At 40.1% G+C, this 24052-nt stretch overlaps 1 long non-coding RNA gene across 1 annotated transcript; it reads right to left on the bottom strand.

Annotated features, from left to right (window-relative positions):
* Positions 1 to 7754: 7754 nt before the first annotated feature.
* LOC107826509 (uncharacterized) lies at positions 7755 to 14904 on the bottom strand. Its single transcript, XR_001657292.2, has 2 exons — positions 13811 to 14904; positions 7755 to 7997 (listed from the first exon to the last, which is right to left on the bottom strand). It is a non-coding gene; the product is annotated as an uncharacterized LOC107826509 (long non-coding RNA).
* Positions 14905 to 24052: the final 9148 nt, after the last annotated feature.

The raw sequence follows: 24052 nt of genomic DNA, 5'->3' as shown, positions 1-24052 counted from the left end.
GAGCACAAGAGAGATGCATTATTCTTTGGTCTATGGGACCGAAGAAGTTATACCAGTTGAAGTAGGAGATCCCAGCTTAAGATACTCCCACAAAAGCGGTACTAGTAATGATTAGAGTAGAAGGTAGGAACTCGATAAAATCTATGAACGAAGAGATATGGAGTACATAAGGATGGTGGCCCAAAAGCAGCAAGCAGAATGTTATTACAACAAAAAAGCAAAGGTTCGGCTGCTCAAAGTCGGGGACTACGTACTCAAAAGCAAAACTCAAGCAAGCAAAGACCCACGAGAAGGCAAGCTAGGAACAAACTGGGATGGTCCGTACAAAATCACATCCAAAGCAAACAAGGGTTCATTCCAGTTAGAGACAATGGAAAGAAAGCAATTACCAATCAATTGGAACATCAACCACCTCAAATACTTCAACTTCTAAGGGAAGAAGTGTCCCCCAAGTCATACTATTTTTCCCTCACTTGAGTTTTGTCCCAATAGGATTTTCGCAAGGAGGTTTTTAATGAGGCGGCAAAGGGAATAGTTTGAGTCGAATTATGCGATATTTTTCTCTTTCATTTCCCGACTCCACAATACTCTCCAAGTCAAAACAATGAAGGGACTAGGTAGACGAGACTAGGACTGGTACGCCAGCCAATGCCCAAAACCTATAAATCTCCCTAATCATATAACCTGACGCAACAATGTCAAAGTAATATGAAACTTACATTTATCATAGCTCCTTTTATGTTAAGGTTAAGTTCGACCTAGCTCTAACAACACCTATGGGCCCTCGGCCGCATTTTAAAAAGGTTAAGTTTGACCCAGCTCGAACAATACCTATCGACCCTCAGCCGCATTTCAAAAAGGTTAGTTTCAATCCAGCTTGAGTTCAACCCACCTCGAATAACACCTATCGGCCCTCGATCGCATTTTAAAAATTTTAAGTTTGATCCAGCTAGAACAACACCAATCAGCCCTCGACCACAATTTAATAAAAGGTTAAGTTCGACCCAACTCGAACGACATCTACCGGCCCTCGAGCGCGATTTAATAAAAGTATAAACAACGATTTAATAAAAGGTTAAGTTCCACCCAGCTCGAACAAACGCCTATCGGCCCTTGGCTGGAATTTAAACAAAAGGTTAGTTCAACCACGCTCGAACAAACACCTATCGACCCTCGACCGTGATTTAACAAAAGGTTAATTCGACTACATTGAAACATTACCTATCGGTCCTAGGCCGCGGTTTAACAAAAGGTTAAGTTCAACCATGCTCGAACAAACACCCGTCGGCCCTCGATCGCGATTTAATAAAAGTTTAAGTTCGACCACGCTCGAACAAACACCTATCGACCCTCGATCGCAATTTAATAAAAGGTTAAGTTCGATCCAACTCGAACAAACACCTTTCGTCCCTCGATCACGACCTGGCAAAAGACCAAAATCAAATAAGTTCAAACAACATCTATTAACCTAACCTAAAAGAAGAGGTGCACCCGACCCATATAAACAAAGGGCAGATACGACCCATAAATAGCCATCAACAAGGCCATGACCAATTAGAAGACAATGATAATAGAAATAACAGAGGTCATAAGCAAGCAAGCAACAAAAGCAAAATACATGAGTGGGGAAACAAGTAATAGATATGGAAAAAGGTGTAAAACAACTTAAACATCTATATACAAAATCTGTTCTCATTACAAGGACTCTTAGAGAGGTAGAAAAAATATATAAAAAGTCTAAGGGGAAGATTACTGGCCCTCGCCATCACGGTTCTCCGTGACCTTATCACCTCGGCCCCCGACATTCTCGCCACATTCGTCTGGGGGATAAGTGGTATCATACTAGGAATCCTCCTCGAGCTAGTCCACACCCTCTTCCACATCCTTCTCATCAGCTTGAGGCGTAACGGGATCATATCTACAAGTAACTCAAGCTTCATGAGCCTTAACCCGAGCATCCTCAAGGGTAGTCTCAAGATCAGAACCCACTGCATGCAAGTCCCGAAACACAACTAGCCGGGCCTTGGCATGAATCCATTCTTTGTACAACTCCCGAGGAACACTGGGAAAATTGGATGTGTTGGACGAGGACAACCGTGCAAGAAGTTGAGCCTTCTCGGTCTCTAGAGCAGTCACTCGATTATGAAGGACGAAGTTGTCTTTTTTCAGCTCTCTGATCCTCTCCTCGAGCCGGTCTTCCTTAGCTCTCGCCGTTGCTTGATCATTTTCTCGCTCAGCACGAAGAGTCCTATTCGCCAACTCGAATATCTCCGCCTTCCTCCAAGTGTCCAAATGAGAGGATTTTGCTTTCTCGACCTCCTCCCGCTTCTCGGCAACCTTGCCACCGAGGGCCTCCAACTGAAATCGGCACTCTTCTAGTTGCCTTGACCACCCTAGTCTGAAGGTCATTGCATTGGTCCTCTATGCCTTTGCTAACCTCAAGCTCCTCTTCCTTACTTCTCTATGTCCCCTCAAGGATGTTACACTTTTCAATGGCCAGCACCAACTCATCGTCCCTCTTCTTCAATTCGTCCCTCAGGACCTGCATGTCGCCGCCCTTGTGAAATCGACTGCGGAGATCCCTATACTTGCCGCGATATTCAAGGTATTTATCTTTCAATTTAACGAAGATCTCTTTACGCCTCTTCTCCCTCCGAGACAGTGAAATCGAACCTCGTCGTCGCCCGCAAGGATCAAGTCTACGTGACCAGGTAGGCCGAGTCTAACCTTGAGTTTGGTTAGTCATTTAGCCATCATCATAAATTTAAACCTCTCCATCACCACTTCTGGCGCCTTTTGGAAGTTAGGTTTAACATTGGGACATCGAGGTACAATTTCCTCTACAGTGAAGAGGATTTCCTTCTCAGTAGCAGTTCCACCATCTTCCCCCTGGTTGGGAAAATCAACATCTAGAGGAATGAAGTGGTCTTCCATATGGATATCTAATGGTAGGCCATACATTGTTGTAGAAACAATATGGTAAAGCAAAGAAAACAACAAAAAGTTAGAAGGATTTTGTGAAGGGGATGAGGAAAAAGCTATGCTTATGAAATGGAAGGAGTTTGGAAAAGTTTCAAAATGAACAAACCATACCGAATATCGAAATGGTAGAACCAATCAAGGGTCACACTTGAATCGATGCAACACGTCAAAAAACATCGTCATTATGATAGATGACGTCATGACACGTCACCTTTTCTCTTGGACTAGATGGCTCCAATGAACTTCCCGAGAAACTCGAAGAATTCAAAATATGCAACCCTCAGAAAGCCATGTTGTCCTCTCGCCAAAACCACGACCTGTATAGCCAGCTCAGTAAAGCTAGATTACAAACAACACTGTCCACTCATCGACCTCGCCCACGAGGACAACCTCAATGAGTGGAGAGACTAACTATATAGGGCAAAAAAGTCTTCAATATGGGCAAGCACATCAGCACTATTATAGCTCTCATCGACTGCCACGTGCTATCAGCGATATCCCCACAGTCCGACCTCAGGGCGAAGTAGTCTCAAAGCAATGAAGGGTGCGGTTGAAGTGTCAATAAAGATCAAGATCGCAAAGTCAACGTGGATCAAGGTCGAGGTCGAGCATCTTAGACGAGGTTATAACGACTAATTCTATGATAGGACAAAGGAAAATATTCTAGTGGATATTCTCTGCACATATGTCACGCCCCAAACTCAGGGAGTGTGAATAGTGCTCAACCGAGTTAACACGGCCGGACAAGCTTGTTAGATTTCTTTCTACCCAACTCACCCATGATCAAGAGAAGACATATTTTCATTAATTAGACTGTAGGAAGATCACGCATACAATACTAAATCATTTAATTAGTTACTTCATTTTAAAATCTCAATATACACACATTCTTATGGTTTGAAGTGGAACAAGTGATCAAAACACAACATAACATGTTGACTTTTCTATCACCCATATACAACCCACATTATGTACACGGAGCCTCTAAAAGATACAAAAGAGTATTATGATAGTGTCGGCAACAAGGCTCCGGCTATACTTCAAAATGTGATAATAATATGAACAAAAGATACAACACATGACCCCGGGATGAAGTGGGGCTCACCAAGCCTGCTGGGAAGAGGGTATACCATTATCGCTGATCAACACTACCTACTATGAAACCACCTGCATCCATTTAAAGACACAGCGGCCCCGATAAAAGGGATGTTAGTACCGTCAAATAGTACTAGTATGTATAACTAAATACCATCTCAATAGAATGAACACCAATACAAGGAGGAGCAATCATGAAATCAATAGAAGCCTCAAATAATACCAAAACATCAAGTTAAGAATCACATAAATTTTCCAAGTAAATTTCCATGATCTTAGGTTGGGAGATCTTTAATACTGATATACCATCAATCAGAATACTACCGTATTCTTACACAGAGTTCGATCACAACCCGATCGCCTAAGCCGTCTCATTTGAGACATCTACCATAATCACAAATTCAATTATAATTTCTAGCACAGTCACCACTATGTGTGCGACATGAAGCCCGATCACGGCCTGATCGGCTAGGCCGTCTCACCCGAGACATTATCATTTTCTATCAATCATCTCACTTCATACTTATTTCACATCTTTTCAATTCATTCGGCACTAGTAGCCACAATTGTAACATCAAACTTAGTACTTGGCACTTGGCTGTAGTTCATAATTCAAGTTCTTTTTCCATAGTCCAGCATCATTATCATCATCAACAACAATAAGGCTTTCCATTCTAGACATTAAATACACATATGAGCAATTTGGGAATTTTAGGCACATAGAGACTTTTCACACAATTTGGCATAACAACCTCATTCGAACTTGACTTGAAGTTTTAATATTTTTAACACATATTTCATATTTGAACACATCCTAAAATGATAAGATAGCATGATGAATCATTTAGAATACATATTGAACATATATCCTTCAACACAAGCATAGTCGGAATAGCCAATTTTATAATGATCAATTTGGGACTTACATCAATTGCATGAATATCGTGGGATTCAATTCCAAGAAGAGAGGGTTTAGCCAACATACCTCAATTGAGCTTCCTCAACTCTAAAATAATTCGAAATTTCTTATCAACTTCAATCTATTTTAGAAATATAATAAGTTGAATCAAAATTAGGGAGATGATCATGATTCTAGCTCGTTTAAGCATTTTATCAACCACTAGGTGTGCATCAAGGTTTTAAGGTCCTTTTTATGAAAGACTTCATCATCCCATAACCCATTCTTTACCATTTTTAGCTCACAATCTTCCTACACTCTTTGATAACGCATGCATGCAAGATAAGTAACTCCCCTACCCAAGAATTAACTTGCTAATTACCCATTTTAGTTAAATTTTGGAATTGAGGGCGAGAGTATAGATTCTTACCTCTAGGATGAAGATTTAGTGAATTTTTCTTACAAATTCCTCAACTTTGATCAAGAATTGATGAACGAAGAGCTTAGGAACTCCCCTTCTCACTTTATGGCATCCTCTCTCTAGAAATGCAAGACTTTTCCTTCTAAAATTACCCCCAAAGGTGTTATATTAGGAAGGAGTCGGGTTCAAAAAATTAGAAAAATAGGAGCCCCAACACAGAGTTGTGGTTGCATATAATAATTTTACGGTCCGCAAAGTGGACCGCATAATTGGCCCTTCGGAACTGACATTTTCTGCTTTAGTATGCGACCAGTCTGTGGTCTGCAGACCTTTTCTGTAGTCGCATAATGCACCGCAGAACCTCCATCTGAAAAATTTCAAGGTTGGATATGCGATCAGAGTGCGGCCCGCTAAGTGGTTTTGAAGTCGCATAATAGGCCGCGAAAATGACATCAAAAATGGCCCAAAAAACTGCCTCACTCTACGCTCATTCTGCAGCCCGCAGAGTGATTATGCGGCCGCATAATGAGCCGCAGAAACGCCCAATTCTGCCAAACATTTCCTTCAACTCTTTAGTGCACTATTCAACCCAAAAAGTCTGTACCACGACGAACTTGCTCGCCGCGAAGAATCTCTATAATTTTTAACACATAAGCCTATCTCGACACTACGAAATTCCGGATTTTTAGGTAAAATTTTACGGGGCCTTACAATATATACTACTAGGGGTTTCTCGAAAAATGTTCCCTATAAATAGAAAGAGACACAATGATAAGGAACATGAAATATTGATTTGTAAAGAACATATTGACTTTATAGAAATAATCGGGTCCTATTGCAAGCATACAAAACAACCTTTTTACCAAGATTCTTGTCGAGCATTTCCACCGGATCCAAGAACAACCCAAGTTTTTCAAAGGCTTAATCATTCATCATTGTCAGAAAGAATAACTACTTATTTCATCCCTTTTTGGGTGACTCACAGCCCTAAGTGCCAACAAGCCCCTTCTTGATGAATTTTTGTTAAATCCTATAATTTACCCCCTTTTTTTAAATTTAAATCTTGTTCAGATATTGTGTTGACTTACTGCTTGTTTGGATGGTTGTTACCTATTGTATTATATCGTATTGTTACTTAAATTTTATTATAATATATTGTTAAATCCATCATTACGTAACAACACTTCATGAAACAACTTATTTGGCGTGGTGGCCTCATTTCCTATTTTATATAATAATTCTACTCCTTATCCTATTCTTTTATAGTTATATTGCAAGTTTATTCTTCATATTGTTAGTGCGTCCATCATGAAATGACAACAACCGATATAATCTATCCAAACATTGTGTTCATCAAATAATACAATACAATGCAGTACAATACAATATGATACATTATGAAACGACATGTAACAACAATTCAAACAAGATGTTAATGCTCTCTACTCTCTAGGAAAACCTGAGATAAATGAATCATTGCGGTAAGGAAATCTTAATTTTTAGCAGTTAGGTAGTTAATTTGTCGACTGTGCTATATTGGGTTGTGAATTATTGATAATCTAGTAAAATTTTGATATATTTATTTCCAGCGTACAGCGGTGGATCAGTCAGTAAAAGTGTATTAACTAAGTAGAGTATAGAGTGCGAATGTTTCTCGAAGAGAAGATCTTGATCACTGGCGAAGTCGGGATTTTCGCGAAGGGAATTAAAAATATAAAGAAGTAAACACACAAAGAAGCCGAGGGAATTCAACATATAGTATATATACAAATTTTTCGGCTAAGGTGTGTCAATTGACTCCCCTGGGACAAGGATAGCTTCGCCCCTGATCTTGATGCTCTTACCACTGATTCCTCCTTTTTTCCCCATGAGTCATTGTTTTACTCTTAACGAGTATTTCGTACTAGGATAATGTGTTGGTGTGCAGGCGGGACCCCCTATTTTATTCACCTTTTTCTGTAACAAAGTATACCAAGCTTGCTCCAATGCATACTTCTTCATGGGTGCTAAGACACATGTTTGTTTGAGCTCAATTTGTTAATAGATTTTTCAGATGAGTTATTCAGCAATGGTGTATAAAAACTCACCAAACAATAAGCTTGCATTGGATATGATTTGTAGTTTGGATCATACATGTTCTGTCTCAATGAAGATGCTTTTGGCCCCTTTGATTGAGCTCAATGCCAAGAGCATCAATTATTTTCTCACACCTGATTAGAAATTACATATGCCATGACCCATATTTTCCTCATAAAGATGTCATGATGGTACCTAGTCTTTAAGACTAGGTAAGCCTAACAAACATACAGAATAACTGAAAAAATAACTAAAAACTCAAAATGCCAACAACTATATAAAGTAATAACTGCAACTCAATATGAATACAACTCCCAAAACCCAGTGAGATATAAGTTACAAGCTCTAGATACAATGTTGCACAAACCTATACATCACTCTCTATGAAGAAACATAAAGAAACAAGGAAAAGATAGGATTGAAGGGGACTCCGAGGCCTACGGACACAGGAAGGTGTACCTTGAAGTCTCCTATAAGCAAGTAACTCCATACACTAATACCGAGGCTGATAAGATGTACCTGGATCTGCATAAACATGTGCAGAAGCGTAGTATGAGTACACCACAATGTTACCCAGTAAGTGCCAATCCTAACCTCGATAGAGTAGTGGCTAGGTCAGGTATGGGACCTACTAGAGATAATAAGAACAAGGCAGAAGATATAATGATATAATAAGAATGACAGGGAAATGAAACAATAAAGAATTTACGAAAAGTAATAACACGGAATCAAGAAACAACAAATACAACACGAAAGGGTACACAACCTTAAATATTAAGGGAACAACAAACAAAGTACAACAGATAGAGAAAATCAATAGGGCCACTCCCGAGGTACCGCCTCGTTGTCCCAAATGTAAAATAACTCAAGTCTTTCCTTATCTCACCACGGGAGCCTTTATATTTTGTTTTGAAAATTATTATCCCGAAATTGCATCCTGCATTTTACCCCACCTTATCACACTGCATGGCTTCTAGTAGTTCCCCTACTAGCCACGCCTAACAAGCCCACCTTATCTCATCGCATGTGTTTCAACACCTAGACCGTATATCACCGCATGTGGATCAATAATCACAACAACACGACAGAAACCTCGTGCAAACAATAACAACCACACGGTAGAAACCTCATGTAATAATAACAAGCTCACGGCAGAAACCTCGTGCAACAACAAAAATCGCACGACAGAAACCTCGTGAAACAACCAAACAATCACCTCAACAATAATCACGAAAATCAAAACATAACAACTGAAACAATGATATTTTAAGGATAGCAATTTCAAGTAAAGAATCCCATAGTTAAATAATGAATATGGAATCAAAAAAGCAGGTAAGTCAACTAAGCATATAGTACAAGTTGCAAATAAGAGATAAGACAAGTAGACATGTGAAATTAGGCTAAACATGATGATTATACATGCTAGAGTAGCTCAGTTAAGGCATAAAAGGAAACTACTTAGCTAAAACAAGAATTTTAACATTTAGCCCATGTACGAACTCGTCACCTTGCGTACACAGCCTTCACATATTGCAAATTACCATAACAATACCAAATCTTAAGGGGAATTTTTCCCATACAAGGTTAGACAAGTCACTTACTTCAAAACACACTCAATCAATCAATTAGAAGGCCTTTTCCTCGATTTTTCTACTATGAATGGCTTGAATCTAGACAAAATAATTTCATACTATAAATATTATTATAGGAAACTAATTTAAATAATAAAATTATGATTGTAGCAAAGAATTAGAAAATCGCCCAAAAAAGTCAACTTGAGCCCGCGTCTCGGAACCCAACCAAAATTACAAAAATCAAACACACATTCGATATCGACTCCAACCATACAAGAAGTATTAAAAAAATTTGATCCCATTTCGGCTTACAAAACTCAAGAATTCGGTCTAAGAACTTTTGCACCTTTTCTCCCAATTTTAAACTCCAACACACAAATTATAAGGTGTATTTAACAATAGATTCATGGGATTTATACAAAAATGAGTCAAGAATCCTTACCCTAATGCTTTCCCTGAAAATCCCTCAAAACTTGCCTCAATCCGAGCTCTCAAAGTCCCAAAATGAGTTATGAAAGTAAACCCTCGATTTCCTTTTTTCTGCCTAGTGACTTCCGCATCTGCGGCCAATAGGTTGCTTCTGCGATGCCGCACCAATGGAAAAACCATCGAAGGTGCGGCTTCAACTTAAGTCCAAGGCTTCCGCTTCTGCGGATAAGGGCTCGCATCTGCGAGACCGCTTCTGCAGAGAAAGGCTGCGCATCTACCATCGCAGAAGCAAAGGCGCTTCTACGGAGAAATTCTCGCTTCTGGGACCACTGCTGGGCAATGCCAACTTTGCATATGCGATTGAAAGCTTGCTTATGTGAGTATGCACCAGCGGCTAATCCCACCACAGGTGCGATGACACCAGAACTGGGAGCTTCTGTATTTGCACAAATCCAAAATATGATCCAATCTAGAACACCTGGGGCCCCCGGGACCTCGTCCGAATATACCAACTAGTTCCAAAGTACATAACAAAGCTAGTCGAGGCCAAAAACCACATCAAGCAGTGCTAAAATTATGATTCACACATCAAATCAAGCCTAAGAACTTATAAACTTCCGAATTTCAGAACCGACGGCGATTCATACTAAAACAACTCTGATTTACACCAAATTTTGCACACAAGCCTTAAATGACATTACATACCTATTCCAACTTCCAAAATCGGAATCCATCTCCGATATCAAAAAGTCCACTCCTGGTCAAAATTTCCAAAATCTTCAAGCTTTCTAACATTTGCCAATTTATGCCGAAAGGACCTACGAACCTCCAAATCAATATCCAGACACGCTCTTAAGACCAAAATCACTATACGAAGCTATTGGATTCGTCGAAACTCCATTCCAGAGTCATCTTCATACACGTCAAACTACAATCAACTCTTACGACTCAAACTTTACATTAGGGGCTTTGTGTCTCATTCCACTCCGAAACTCAATCGAAACCGACACCAAGCATCCTGGTAAGTCACATACCCACAAACTGAAATAGAGGGAGCAATAAATAGGGGATCTGGGCTAATACTCTCAAAACAACCAGTCGGGTCGTTACATCCTCCCCCTCTTAAAATAAGTATTTGTCCTCAAACGAGTATAGAGACATACCTGGAGTGGTGAAAAGATGAGGATAACGGATACACATATCATGCTCGGTCTCCCAAGGTGGCTTTCTCAATCGGCCGACCTCTCCACTACACTCAAACTGAAGGATAACTCTTAGACCTCAACTGTCGGACCTGCCGGGCTAGAATAGCCACCAACTCCTCCTCATAAGTCAAATCCTTGTCCAATTGGACCGAGCTGAAATTTAACACATAGGACAGATCATCGTGATACTTCTAGATCATGGACACATGGAACGTTGGATGGACTGCTGATAAACTAGGTGGCAATGCGAACCTGTAGGCCACCTCACCTGGCTCGAACCAACCTACTGGAGACTGACATCGTATACCATACAAAGCCTCATACGGGGCCATCTTAATGCTCGAATGGTAGTTGTTATTATAGGCAAAATATGTAAGTGTCAAGAACTTATGACAAGAACTCCCAAACTCTATCACATATGCATAGAGTATATCCTCCAATATTTGAATAGTGCGCTCAGACTGTCCATCCATCTAAGGGTGAAATGATGTGCTCAACTCAAACTGAGTACCTAACTCATGTTGTATGGCCCTCCAGAACCGCGATGTAAACTGCATACCCCAGTCACAGACAATGGAATACCGGCACACCTTTAAGCTTGACATTCTTGTGGATATAAACTTGAGCCAGCTGCTCGGAAGAATAAGTAGTCACTACTGGAATGAAATGAGTTTAATTGGTCAACCTATCCATAATTACCCAAACTACATCGAATTTCCACTAAGTCTGTGGGAGCCTAACAACAAAATCCATGGTGATCCGTTCCTATTTCCACTCTAGAATCTCTAGATTCTGAAGGAATCCACCTGGCCGCTGATGCTCATACTTCACCTGTTGACAATTTAGGAAGCAAGCTACATACTCCACTATGTTCTTCTTCATTCTCCTCTATCAATAATGCTGCCTCAAGTCTTGATACATCTTTGCGGCACCTGGATGAATGGCGTACCACAAGCTGTAAGCCTCTTGGAGAATCAACTCACACAAACCATCTATTGGTCACACATAGCCTACCCTGCTTCCACAATACATCATCATCTCTAATAGTAACCTCTTTGGCATCGCCGTGCAGAACTATGTCCTTAAGGACAAGCAGATATGGGTCATCAAACTAACGCTCTCTGATTCGATCATAAAGAGAAGATTAGGAAACCACATAAGCCAAAATTCGGCTCAGCTCAAAAACATCCGATCCAATAAACTAGTTGGCCAAGGCCTGAACATCCAAAGCTAATGGTCTCTCTGTTGCCGGTAGATATGCAAGACTGCCTAAAATCTTTGCCCTACGACTCAAGGCATAGACCACCACATTAGCCTTCCCGGGATGATATAGAATGGTGATATCATAGTCCATAAGCAACTCTAACCACCTCTGCTGATGCAAGTTAATATCCTTTTGCTTGAACACATACTGAAAACTCTGGTGGTCAGTGTAGATCTCACAAGGGACACCGTAAAAGTAGTGCCGCCAAATCTTCAAGGCATGAATAATAGATGCTAGTTCAAGGTCATGGACATGATAGTTCTTCTCATGCACCTTCATCTGCCTAGACACGTAGGCAATCAACCTACCATCCTACATCAACACCACACCAAGACCAATACACGACGCATCACAATACATAGTATTAGACCTCGAACAAGTAGGCAATACCAACACTAGGGTTGTAGTCAAAGCAGTCTCGAGCTTTTGAAATCTCTCCTCACACTCCTTGGTCCACCTGAATGGAGCACCCTTCTGGGTCAATCTGGTCATAGGTGCTGCAACATATGAGAAACCCTATACAAATCGATGATAATACCCCGCCAAACTAAGAAAACTCCAGATCTCCGTAGCTAAGAATGGTCTGGGCCAACTTTATATTGCTTCATCCATCTTCGGATCTACCTTGATACCCTTACTAGACACTACATGACCCAAAAATGCCACTGAATCTAGCCAAAATTCACACTTTGAGAATTTTGCATATAACTTCTTTTCTCTCAAGGTCTTAAGTACACTCCTCAGGTGTTGCTCGTGATCCTCCCAACTTTGAGAGTACACCAGAATGTCGTCAATAAATACAATGATGAATGAGTCGAGATAGGGCTGGGATACATTGTTCATCAAGTGCATGAATGCTGCTGGGGAGTTGGTCAACCTAAAAGACATCACAAAGAACTAGTAATGACCATACCAAGTTCTGCAATCTTCGGGATATCTGGCTCCCGAATCTTCAACTGATGATAGCCTGAATTCAAGTCAATATTGGAGCACACTCTGGCACCCTTTCACTGATCAAATAGATCATCAATATGTGGCAATGGATGCATGTTCTTCATTGTAACCTTGTTCAAGTGACTATAATCAATACACATGCGCAACAGAACCATCCTTCTTCTTTACAAACAAGACTAGAGCACCCCAAGGCGACACACTGGGCCGAATGAAGCCTAAGTTAAACAACTCTTGCAATTGGTCCTTTAATTCTTTCAACTCTGCTGGGGCCATACGATAGGGTGGGATAAAGATGGGTTGAGTTTCCGATAACAAATCAATACCAAAGTCGATATTCCTATCAGGCGGCATGCCCAAAAGATCCGCTAGGAACACATCTGGATAATCCCTCACTACCGGAAATAACTCAACGGTAGGAGTATCAATACTGACATCTCTCACATATGCTAGATACGCATCACACCCCTTCTCAACCATCCGCTGAGCCTTTAGACATGAAATAACCTTGCTAGGAGTATAATATAAAATATCTCTCCACTCTAACCGTGGTAATCATGGCATAGTCAGCGTCAAGGTCTTGGCGTGACAATCAATAATAACATGATAGAGTGACAACTAACCCATGCCTAAAATAATATCAAAGTATACCATACTGAGTAACAATAGATCAGCTCTAGTCTCAAAACCACTAATAACAACCAAACAAAACTGATACACACAGTCAACAACAATAGAATCTCCCACAGGTGTAGATATATAGGCAGGAAAACTCAAGGAAACACGGGATACACCCAAATATGGGGTAAAATAAGATGACACATATGAATAAGTGGAGACTGGATCAAATAAGACTGATGCATCTCTATGAAAGACCGAAACAATACATGTGATGATAGAGTCAAATGGAACTACCTCCGTCCAAATAGGAAGAGCATAATATCTGGCCTAGCCTCCCCCTCTAGGGTGACCTCTACTTGCTCGACCTCCGCCTCGAGCTGGCTGACGAGTGTCTGGCGTATATGATTTAAACTCGTACTCTGTCAAATAATAATATAGAAAGATGTTAAACCCATAGAGATTGATTTATCTATTCTACAGACATTTTTTGTTTTAATTACTATTTGAGAAAATCAGAAAGAGTTGTGTTGTGAATTAACTAACTAAAAATGCACGAATAAAGCAATAGAAAATATCTAGTTTTTCACAAATATAATAAAAAGGGTGTTGGGATCGTGCCTTCACTTAATATTTTTATTATACAGTAGATATATTTATTCTTCAATTTTTATTTCTCATAAATGTATAAATGCCTCTCACGATTACATTTATATATTATTACTATTGTTAAATAATTAATTGCACTCCTCTCGGTTATACTAATTAATCGTTAAAATGGTAACATTAAATAACCAGAAATATATACTTGAACTAAAATATGCTCTTTTTAGTAGGTCCCTTTCGGTTACCCTACTTGATATAATTGATTACTGTAATATTCACCTCTTTCGATTACAAATAAGTGTAGACTCAAATTTTAACATATAAAAGCTAGATGTCACTAAATAAAAGTCAACATCTATCAGTACCAAAATTAACTATATTACTTCTTCCGCCTCTTTCGATTACAGAATTAGTAAGAAGTTAATATATAGTACGAAATAGATAGATGCTAACAAATTAAATAACACCTAACTACAAAAGCGGATAAAATTTAAATGAAAAGCTTCAGCTCAAGTATGTGAAATTGAGGAATAATATCTACTATTATATAGAAATATTAAGATCTGTCATTCTCCCAACACAAGAAAAGTTACTCCATAATGGAGTTAGTACTGACAATGGAAATATTCTTGCCCATTGAATAAGAAAATAGAAATAGATATTCAAGGAGAATAATTCCCACTATTTAATTAAAAACGGGAACTAGAGTAATTTCCTACACTAAATAACTGAAGACGAAGAAGAAAGAAAATGACTTAAGATAGAGAAATTATATTTGCTCCCACACTCTCCCAAAACAACTCAAAGGAGTGCTATTTATAGACTTGTCCAAAACCGTTTCTCTTTGATTTGAAAAGTTGCACCTTCCAATTTGGCAACTTGCAAGGCTCATGAATGGATATGTTTTGGCAACTTGTTCTTCCGATTTTGGCAAGTTGCAGCTTTGGTTTTTAAACTTGTGCTCATCACATGTTTCCAAGTTGGCAAGTGACATTTTCTTCTTACTTAAAAAAAAGTGTGTACATGAAATAAATCATGTGTCCAGGAGCATTGTTCTTCTTTCTTTATCAAGCTTTTCTTTTCTTAAAAACATTTCTTTCTTTCTTTCTTTGTTCCCTTAGATTTTCTTTATAAATCGAAACTTTGTATTTTTTCACGGACATGTTCCGTCAATTGCTGAGCTACGGAGTTTCTTAATAAATCATGATATTCCTGCAACAATAATAACAATATTTTTATTTAAAAAAATAAATAATAACTCAATTTATGCATGGTACTTTTGTCTTATCATATTCTCCCACACTTAAATATTTATTCGTCCTAGAGAAAAAAAGAAAAGAAAATATAAAGTTAAACACTTTAAGCAAAATTGAGAACTTTCGACAGACAAGAATTAACTAAAACTAATTCACTAGTTTAAACAGCCTTTAACTGTACTCAATTTCACCCTTTGAGAACCGAAATCATAATATTTTCTTGTCCCAAGTGTGTTTTGCTGTGACGACCCGACCCATCGTCTCATGAGTTACCGCACTATTTCCCCCATTTTATGCTTCTTCATGTTTCATTATCAGTATTTGGTATGTTAGAGTTAAATCAGATTGGTTTTGAAAGGAAATGAGACACTTAGTCTCTTTAAGGAAGGCTTGTTTTGGAAAAGTCAACCGGATGTTGACTATTGAGTTAGAGGGCTCGGATGTGATTTACGGTGTTTCGGTTAGCTTCGAGGGTTGATATATGGCTTAGGAGTGTGATCGGAATTGATTTTGGAAGTCCGGAGTAGAATTAGGCTTGAATTGGCGAAGTTAGTATTTTGGCGAATTTCGGTTGGTAGGTGAGATTATGATACAGGGGTCGGAATGGACTTCCGAGAGTTGCAGTAGCTTCGTTAGGTGATTTTGGATTTGTGTGCAAATTTTCAGATCATTCGGAGGTGTCTTGGTCGGGTTTTTGATCAAATGCGTATTTCGGAAGTTTTTAAGAAATTTAGGCTTGAATCCGATGTAATTTGATAGTTTTGGTGTTGTTTGTGGTATTTTGATGATTGGAACAAGTTTGAATGATGTTTTAGGATGGGTTGGCACTTTTGGTTGAGGTCTCGGGGGCCTCGGGGTGATTTCAGATGGTTAACGGGAATTCTTGAAGTTGGAAAATGCTGCAGAAATGCAGCACTCAGTGCAGAGCAATTTTGCTCTATACGATTGCATAGCACAAAGGGCTGCGATCGCATAGAAGGATTTTAGGGGCTGTTTGGTTGTTCAATGCGATCGCATGAAGGGGTTGCGATCGCACAATGTTGTTTGGTAAGGCACTGCGATCGCATAGGGCCTGTTGCGATCACATAGGGTAATTTGAGACCATGGAATTTTTGGTCTATGCGATCGCAGGGGCTTGAATGCGATCGCATAGAATTAACTACAGTGATCCGGGCAGAATGTTAAAAACATTTCATCCGCAAACCCAAACCCATTTGCTCCATTTTTGAGCAACCTTGAGAGCTTTTGGACAGGAATTGAAGGGGTTTTGACTGGAAGTGATTGGAGGTAAGTCATATGAACTAAATACATGATTATATTGTGAAATCATCCTTGAAATTCATGAAAATATAGCCAAATTGTAAGAAATTAGGGCTTGAAATTGAATTTCTAAATTTGGGATTTGAGGGGCCATTTGTGGTTCGATTTGAGAGATTTTTGTATGTATAGACTCGTGGCGAGATAAGGAACCCGATGATGTAAAAATTTTTGAGTTTCAAGATGTGGGACCGGGGCTCGGGTTTTGGCATATTCGTTAATTTCGATAATTTTCGAGTGTTTTCGATTGGGTATTGTCTCTTTAGCATAATGCGACATATTCGTTGTGATTTTGAGTAGATTCGTCTCACGAGGAGGCTAATTTGAGAGGCAAGGGAATTGCAAGCTAGACTTTCACCGTCTTGAGGTGAGTAATGGTTATAAATGATGTTCTGATGGTTTGAAACCCCGAATTTGCACAACGTGGTGCTATGTTGAGATGAGACACATGTTGTATGATAAGCGTGGGGTCTGTTACTACTGGGCATTTGGACTCGGTCCATCCCGTTTGATGACTCTACTGTACTTTTGACTGAGACTTAATTAATATCATTATATTTTGGGCTAGTTGCCATGTTTGGGCTTTGTGCTGATCTGTAGAACCCTTAGGGGGCATTTGTATTGGTTGACCTCACTTTTCTTGTCGAAATCATACCCTCAGTCATATTCTTAACTGATAAACATAATATGAACCAACTTTAGGAATTGTTAAATCCTAATGAGAGTAACGTGTGGGTTGAGAACCCCGTCTTATCTTAGTGTGCCCGAGAGGCCAAGTCTATATTGATTGAGAGGGGTCGAGAACCACATGTTGAGGGTATTTGATATGCTATGGATGGGGCTGCATACCGCAGTAGTATATATATATTTATGTGGATCGGACTACACGCCGCAGTAGTATATTATATGGATCGGACTGCACGCCACAGTAGTATAGCGCTTGGGCTGAAGGAGCCCCTCCGGAGTCTGCACACCCCCAGTGAGCGCAGTCGACTATTCTTGGATCGGGCTGCACGCCGCAGCAGTATATATATATATATATATATATATATATATATATATATATATATATATATATATATACATATATATCGGGTTGCACGCCGCAAAAGTATACTATATGGATCGGTCTGCACGCCGCAACAATACAAAAATGAATTCGGTTATCGTAAGGAGTAAATGAAATGAATACTGACTTAAAGGACTTTTAACTGACTTCTTCATTCAGCTGTTGTTTTTGATATTCTCACTATTTTAATATAGTATTACGTAGTGTTTTACGAGTTTTCTTTCCGTCAGTCGTTATTTATTGCTATTACTCACTGAGTTGGAGTACTCACTTTACTCCCTGCACCATGTGTGCAGATACAGGTATCCCGGAGGCATAGTTTGAGCCTTCTACTGCTGTTCAGCTTATTCCAAAGTCATCGAGGTAGCTGCATGGCGTCCGCAGGACCCGATTTCTCCCCTTATACCTTTTATTATCCGCATTCTAGACAACTCTATGTATAGGTTTCTACACAGACTTGTATTAGAGGCTCTTGGCTCGTGACACCAGATCGGTGGGATTTATATTGATATTTTTTGGATTTTCCGTTCTGTTTATCTATTACTAAAGAGTTATAATCATGTTAATCATTAAATCTTATTAATTGGTAATGAATTCTACATAAGGGATTGTGAGTGGCGAATTGGTCGGGCTTGCCTAGCATTGTGTTGGGCGCCATCACGACCGGGGATTGGGGTCGTGAAAAGTTGGTATCAGAGCCTAGGTTACTAGGTCTCGCGAATCTTGAGCCAGTTTAGTAGAGTCTCGCGGATCGGTACGGAGACGTCTGTATTTATCCTCGAGAGGCTGCAGAACCCTTAGGAAAACTTCACATTCTTGAAATCTTATCGTGCGTCCTTGATTTAGCTTGAAAAAGTAACTCTTGAAATTTCTCCCACGCGTTCGTATGTGTACATAAGCTCTCAGTATCAGATGTGCCTTGATGGCTTATGATTTCCCGATATGGGGCGATATGCGATCTCCGTGAGTTTATGTTGGGGCAGTCTGGAGGACTTGAGGCCGGATCCTTACCTATGGCTTGAGCACCGTGGTGCTGATTGTGTGAGTAAGTGTTTTGAACTTATGTGTTCAGTATTGTCCCTAATAGTGGGAATGACGGCTGGATACCTTGTGATGAGTATGTTAGTACTGCGTGATGTTTCTATATGACTTGGAAGTGTTAAGGAAGATATGTTGGGCGAGAGGTGGACTATTAAGTGTATGATTTCCATTGTGATTGGAGGTGTAGCTCCGAGTTACGGGCGTGTGAAGAATCTTTTCAAGTCTCCTTGTTGGGAGTGAGGTAGATTGCACATTGCGGTATGGGTTCAGACTCAAGAAGACTAAGTGACTATGTAATGTGTATGTCGGTGGAAGGTGTGTAGAAATGTTGTATTGAGGCGAAGCAGGTGGGTTATCTTCTATGGAGTGTTCTGAAGTGGCGTGATCCTCATATGTATGTTAGAAGATCTCATGTGTAATTGATGAGTACGTACTGAATTTGGGATTCCGAGTCGCTTAAGAGAGTGGGTTTAATCGTTGCAGGAATGAATGCGAGATTTGCAGAAGGTTTATATTACTAGACAATATGAGTTTCGCAAACTTATAAATGATTCGAGTTTAATATTACTATGGTATCATGGCATCAATAGAGTAAAAGTGTTATGAGTTATTGAGTGTATATTGATTTATGGCTTCGAGCCAAGTTGGGGAGTTTGTTATTGATTAGCAAATTGTTCGGTTATGTGTTATGTTGGTTCCATCTCGAGGCTTGCAAGTGAATTAGCTATGGTTAGAGTAAAGGAAAATTTTGACCAGGGTTATATTATGCTTCATAGGGTATGAGAATTGCGGAATATCTAGAGTTGTTGTTGGCAAAGAATGCTCGGTGCTTAGAGCAGGAAGTTGCTTGGTCGTAATGGGATAAGGATTTCATTCTGCGGTATCGGAATGCCAATGAGGAATGGGTGGTTATGTTCATTGGGTCAGGTAAATTGTAGTGAATAAGAGAAAATGACTTGCGAAGATGGCTCTAATGTGATAAAGACTCTACAGGAAATAATTGTGTATTCTACAGTTGCATGTGTGGTTAGAAACGGTGTTTTCATTGGAAGAGGTCCAGATTTGTGGTATTTCTATGTTAACTGTGGGATTCTATATATCAGTATCAGGAAATGTAAGGGTAACAGATTTAGATTGCAGAAAGTTCTTCAGAGTAAAGTATTTGGGAATGTGGTATTTTTGGGAATAATTGAGAGAGTATTCAGCGACTTGTGGGTCGTGAGACTGTGTGGTTTTGCGCGTGGGTCTCGTGTAGTAAGCCTGGGTTGAGGAACTGTGGTACTACAACAAGGGGGAAATATCAAATTGATGATGAATCAGAAGGGAAATTAGATAGATGGAATAGCTTGATAGTAGACCGAATCGGTATGGTAAGGATATGATTAGGTCTTCGTATGTGTTCAAGGTAATGAGTTCGTGCAAGTGTTCTGCAGCAATGCTCTTGGGTTTCGACGGCTTGCTTAGCTTGGTCTAGTTAGAAGAATTCAATCATGGCAGTTTAGTTGGTGCAAATGGAACTGGAAGAGTTCTTGTTGGGTTTTATCGTGGTTTGGAGACGTATATTTTCTATGGGCATGCAGAGCATGGGATGTATAGTGGTTTTTGTTCTAGATGGGACCAATGGAAAGCTCTTGACTAGTTGAGTGCATAGATGTCTGTGGCTCAGAAGGGAGGTAAAGTTTTCATGTATCTTCGGATGGTATGTTATATGCGGTATGTTGTGGAGGACCGAGACTTGCGTGTGTTGGGTTACAGTTCAGTTCAGAAAGGAAGTTCATAAAACACTTAGGCAGTAGGTAGCCTCAGATAATCAAGGAAATGGTACTGCTATTGGAAAGTGATTTGACGAGAGTATATATTTAAAAAAAGGGGCAATGTGATTAAATGGATGGCACTTCGGTGGTATTGCGGCACATTCTTGTTGGATCGACTGGTGATATTCGGGTTGCCTTGGTGACACAGGGAAATTTTAGAGTATCTATCATGGAATTATTGGGTATTAAGGTGTGTTATGCTTTCGGACGGCGAAATTGGGATTAGGTGCAATGATTCGTGTGTTATATGGAGCTGGAGACTGAGAGTTCTCATGTACAGGCTATGTCATGGTTGTGGACCGTGTGTATTCGACACCGTTTAGCGGCAATCGGGATTTGGAGGCTCGGGTGGATCTTTAATTACTGGTATGTTAGATTTTGGATGTGATGTTGAAATTCAGACTGGTTGTTTGAGTATTAGGTGATTCTGAACTATTGCGCTATGGGCTATGCCGAAAATGCCACGGGTTGAGTGGCGAGGTGCATTGGATTATGTTCTAGCAGAGTGGCTTATATTTCAAAGACCCAGCGGGCGACTGGGAAGGATTGTTTTTCTTAATTGGGCCTTCGTGATGATTGTCAGTGCAGAGGTTTTTACCATTGGTTCCGTACCGGTGTTAAGGGACTTTTTGGATGCGTTTCTTGTGGCCGGGCATGTCGCCGGGTGAGGTTGTGGATTTAGATATTATTTGGTGCTGGGCACCGTATCGTACGGCTCTGGCAGGAGTTATAGTAGTGGAAGGAGAAGCTTTAGGCTTTCTTTGTAATGAGTTCGCTGGTAGGCCGATCTGGATACGCGTTTAGCTTGAGTTGGCTTAGTTGGCCCCGAATTGTATTATTGAGGGATAGGTTGATTCGATCATTATTGAGCTTGTTAGTGATATAAGGAGAGCTATGAGTTGCTTTTCGGTGTAGTGAGATGTCATGATCTGTTGGTTATGGGCACATGTAGTGCGGTTCTATTGGGGGATTCATAGTGAAAGTCGACCTAGATGAGTAATTGGGTATTGTGCGGTAAATGGAGTATTGGTTACGACCTATCGGGTTGCGTGGTGTATGTTATTTGTTTCACCGTGGGTGTAATGAATTGCTTTGGTTCCAGACATCAACTTGTGTGTGGCGATCGTGTTTGAGCATAGCGACTTGAGTGGGTTTCATGTGTAACAGTGTTTGGATAGGATCGTGCATTGTGGCGAGGCCACGTGGAGATATAACCGTTCGGGGTAGATTTAGGTGTTCTATTTCTATGATGTGAGATGGGGTCTCAGCTTTGTGTTGTGATGGTACAGATGAGCTTGAGGTACAACTCTCTCGTTTGAGTCATTTTTCATGATTTGAGTATGTTCAGACTGTTTCTTATTGGTGCGCGTATTATGCAAGTTGTGGTTTAGGCTCGTATTGAGGTGTCATATCACCTGTATGGTGTGTTTGGTCAGATGGGATCGTTGGGATCATCAAGGAATACAAACAGATTCGAATTCAACATGTTTAAGGGGTTAATATCGAGGTTCAATTCAAATTTCCTATGGTAATTGCCAGAGGGGAAGTGGCCTCATAAATGGTTAACCTTAGAAATGGTTTCGGTTTATTGCATTTCAGTGTCGTTAGCAGTATATGAAAGTGTTGGAATGAGATTTCAGTCGATAAGAATTTCCCTATCGGTATTTAGGTGTTGTGTGCAGCTGTTGCGAATAGAGGTTATGGTTGCGAGCATTAGAGCTAGGTGATTTATCATGTAATGGCACCGAGGTTGCAGGTATGGGTTATTACAGTTGGTTCACGCTTATTCTGAGTATAGATGTGAGGTCCTGATCGTGTGTATGGTTTTGGAAAGTGCAATATGGTTCTATGGTTCACGGACTAGTTGGATTGTGAAATTTCAGCTATGTGGTGTTATCGGACCTATGTGAGATAGGGTGACGTGGCATCACCCCGGGTATATGCCTGGTAAGGTTATCCAGCTATTGGTTGGCTTCTAGGACAAACTCTGGGTACGCTCGAGGACGAGCATTTGTTTAAGTTGGGGAGGATGTGACGACCCGACCCATCATCTCATGAGTTACCTCCCCGTTTCCCCCATTTTATGCTTCTTCATGTTTCGTTATCGGTATTCGGTGTGTTAGAGTTAAATCGGATTGGTTTTGATAGGAAACGAGACACTTAGTCTCTTTAAGGAAGGCTTGTTTTGAAAAAGTCAATCGGATGTTGACTATTGAGTTAGAGGGATCGGATGTGATTTTCGGTGATTCGGCTAGCTTCGGGGGTTAATATATGGCTTAGGAGTGTGATCGAAATTGATTTTGGAAGTCCGGAGTAGAATTAGGCTTGAATTGGCGAAGTTAGTATTTTGGCGAATTCTGGTTGGTAGGTGAGATTTTGATACGGGGGTCGGAATGGAATTCCGAGTACAGTAGCTTCGTTAGGTGATTTTGGATGTGTGTGCAAAATTTCAGATCATTCGGAGGTGTCTTGGTCGGGTTTTTTTTTATCAAATGCGTATTTCGGAAGTTTTTAAGAAATTTAGGCTTGAATCCGATGTAATTTGATGGTTTTGGTGTTGTTTGTGGTGTTTTGATAATTGGAACAAGTTTGAATGATGTTTTAGGATGAGTTGGCACTTTTGGTTGAGGTCCCGGGGGCCTCGGGGTGATTTCAGATGGTTAACGGGAATTCTTGAAGTTGGAAAATTCTGCAGAAATGTAGCAGTCAGTGCAGAGCAATTTTTCTCTATGCGATCGCATAGCACAAGGGGATGCGATCGCATAGAAGGATTTTAGAGGCTGTTTGGTTGTTCAATGCGATCACATGAAGGGATTGCGATCGCACAGTGTTGTTTGGTAAGGCTCTGTGATCGCATAGGGCCTGTTGCGATCGCATAGGGTAATTTGAGACCATGAAATTTTAGTCTATGCGATCGCAGGGGCTTGAATGCGATCGCATAGAGTTAGCTACAGTGATCCGGGCAGAATGTTAAAAACATTTCATCCGCGAACCCAAACCCATTTCCTCCATTTTTGAGCAACCTTGAGAGCTTTTGGACTAGAATTGAAGGGGTTTTGACGAGAAGTGATTGGAGGTAAGTCCTATGAACTAAATACATGATTATATTGTGAAATCATCCTTGAAATTCATGAAAATATAGCCAAATTGTAAGAAATTAGAGTTTGAAATTGAAATTCTAAATTTGGGATTTGAGAGGTCATTTGTAGTCCGATTTGAGAGATTTTTGTATGTATAGACTCGTGGCGAGATAAGTAACCTGATGACGTAAAAATTTCTGAGTTTTGAGATGTGGGCCCGGGGCTCAGGTTTTGTCAAATTCATTAATTTCGATAATTTTCGAGTGTTTTCGATTGGGTATTGTCTCTTTAGCATAATGCGACATATTCGTTGTGATTTTGAGTAGATTCGTCGCACGAGGAGGCTAATTTGAGAG

Source organism: Nicotiana tabacum, chromosome 7 (assembly GCF_000715075.1).
Source record: "Nicotiana tabacum cultivar K326 chromosome 7, ASM71507v2, whole genome shotgun sequence".
Classification (NCBI taxonomy): domain Eukaryota; kingdom Viridiplantae; phylum Streptophyta; class Magnoliopsida; order Solanales; family Solanaceae; genus Nicotiana; species Nicotiana tabacum.
The sequence above is the reverse complement of the archived record's forward strand: the minus strand, read 5'-3'. Positions and strand labels throughout refer to the sequence as shown.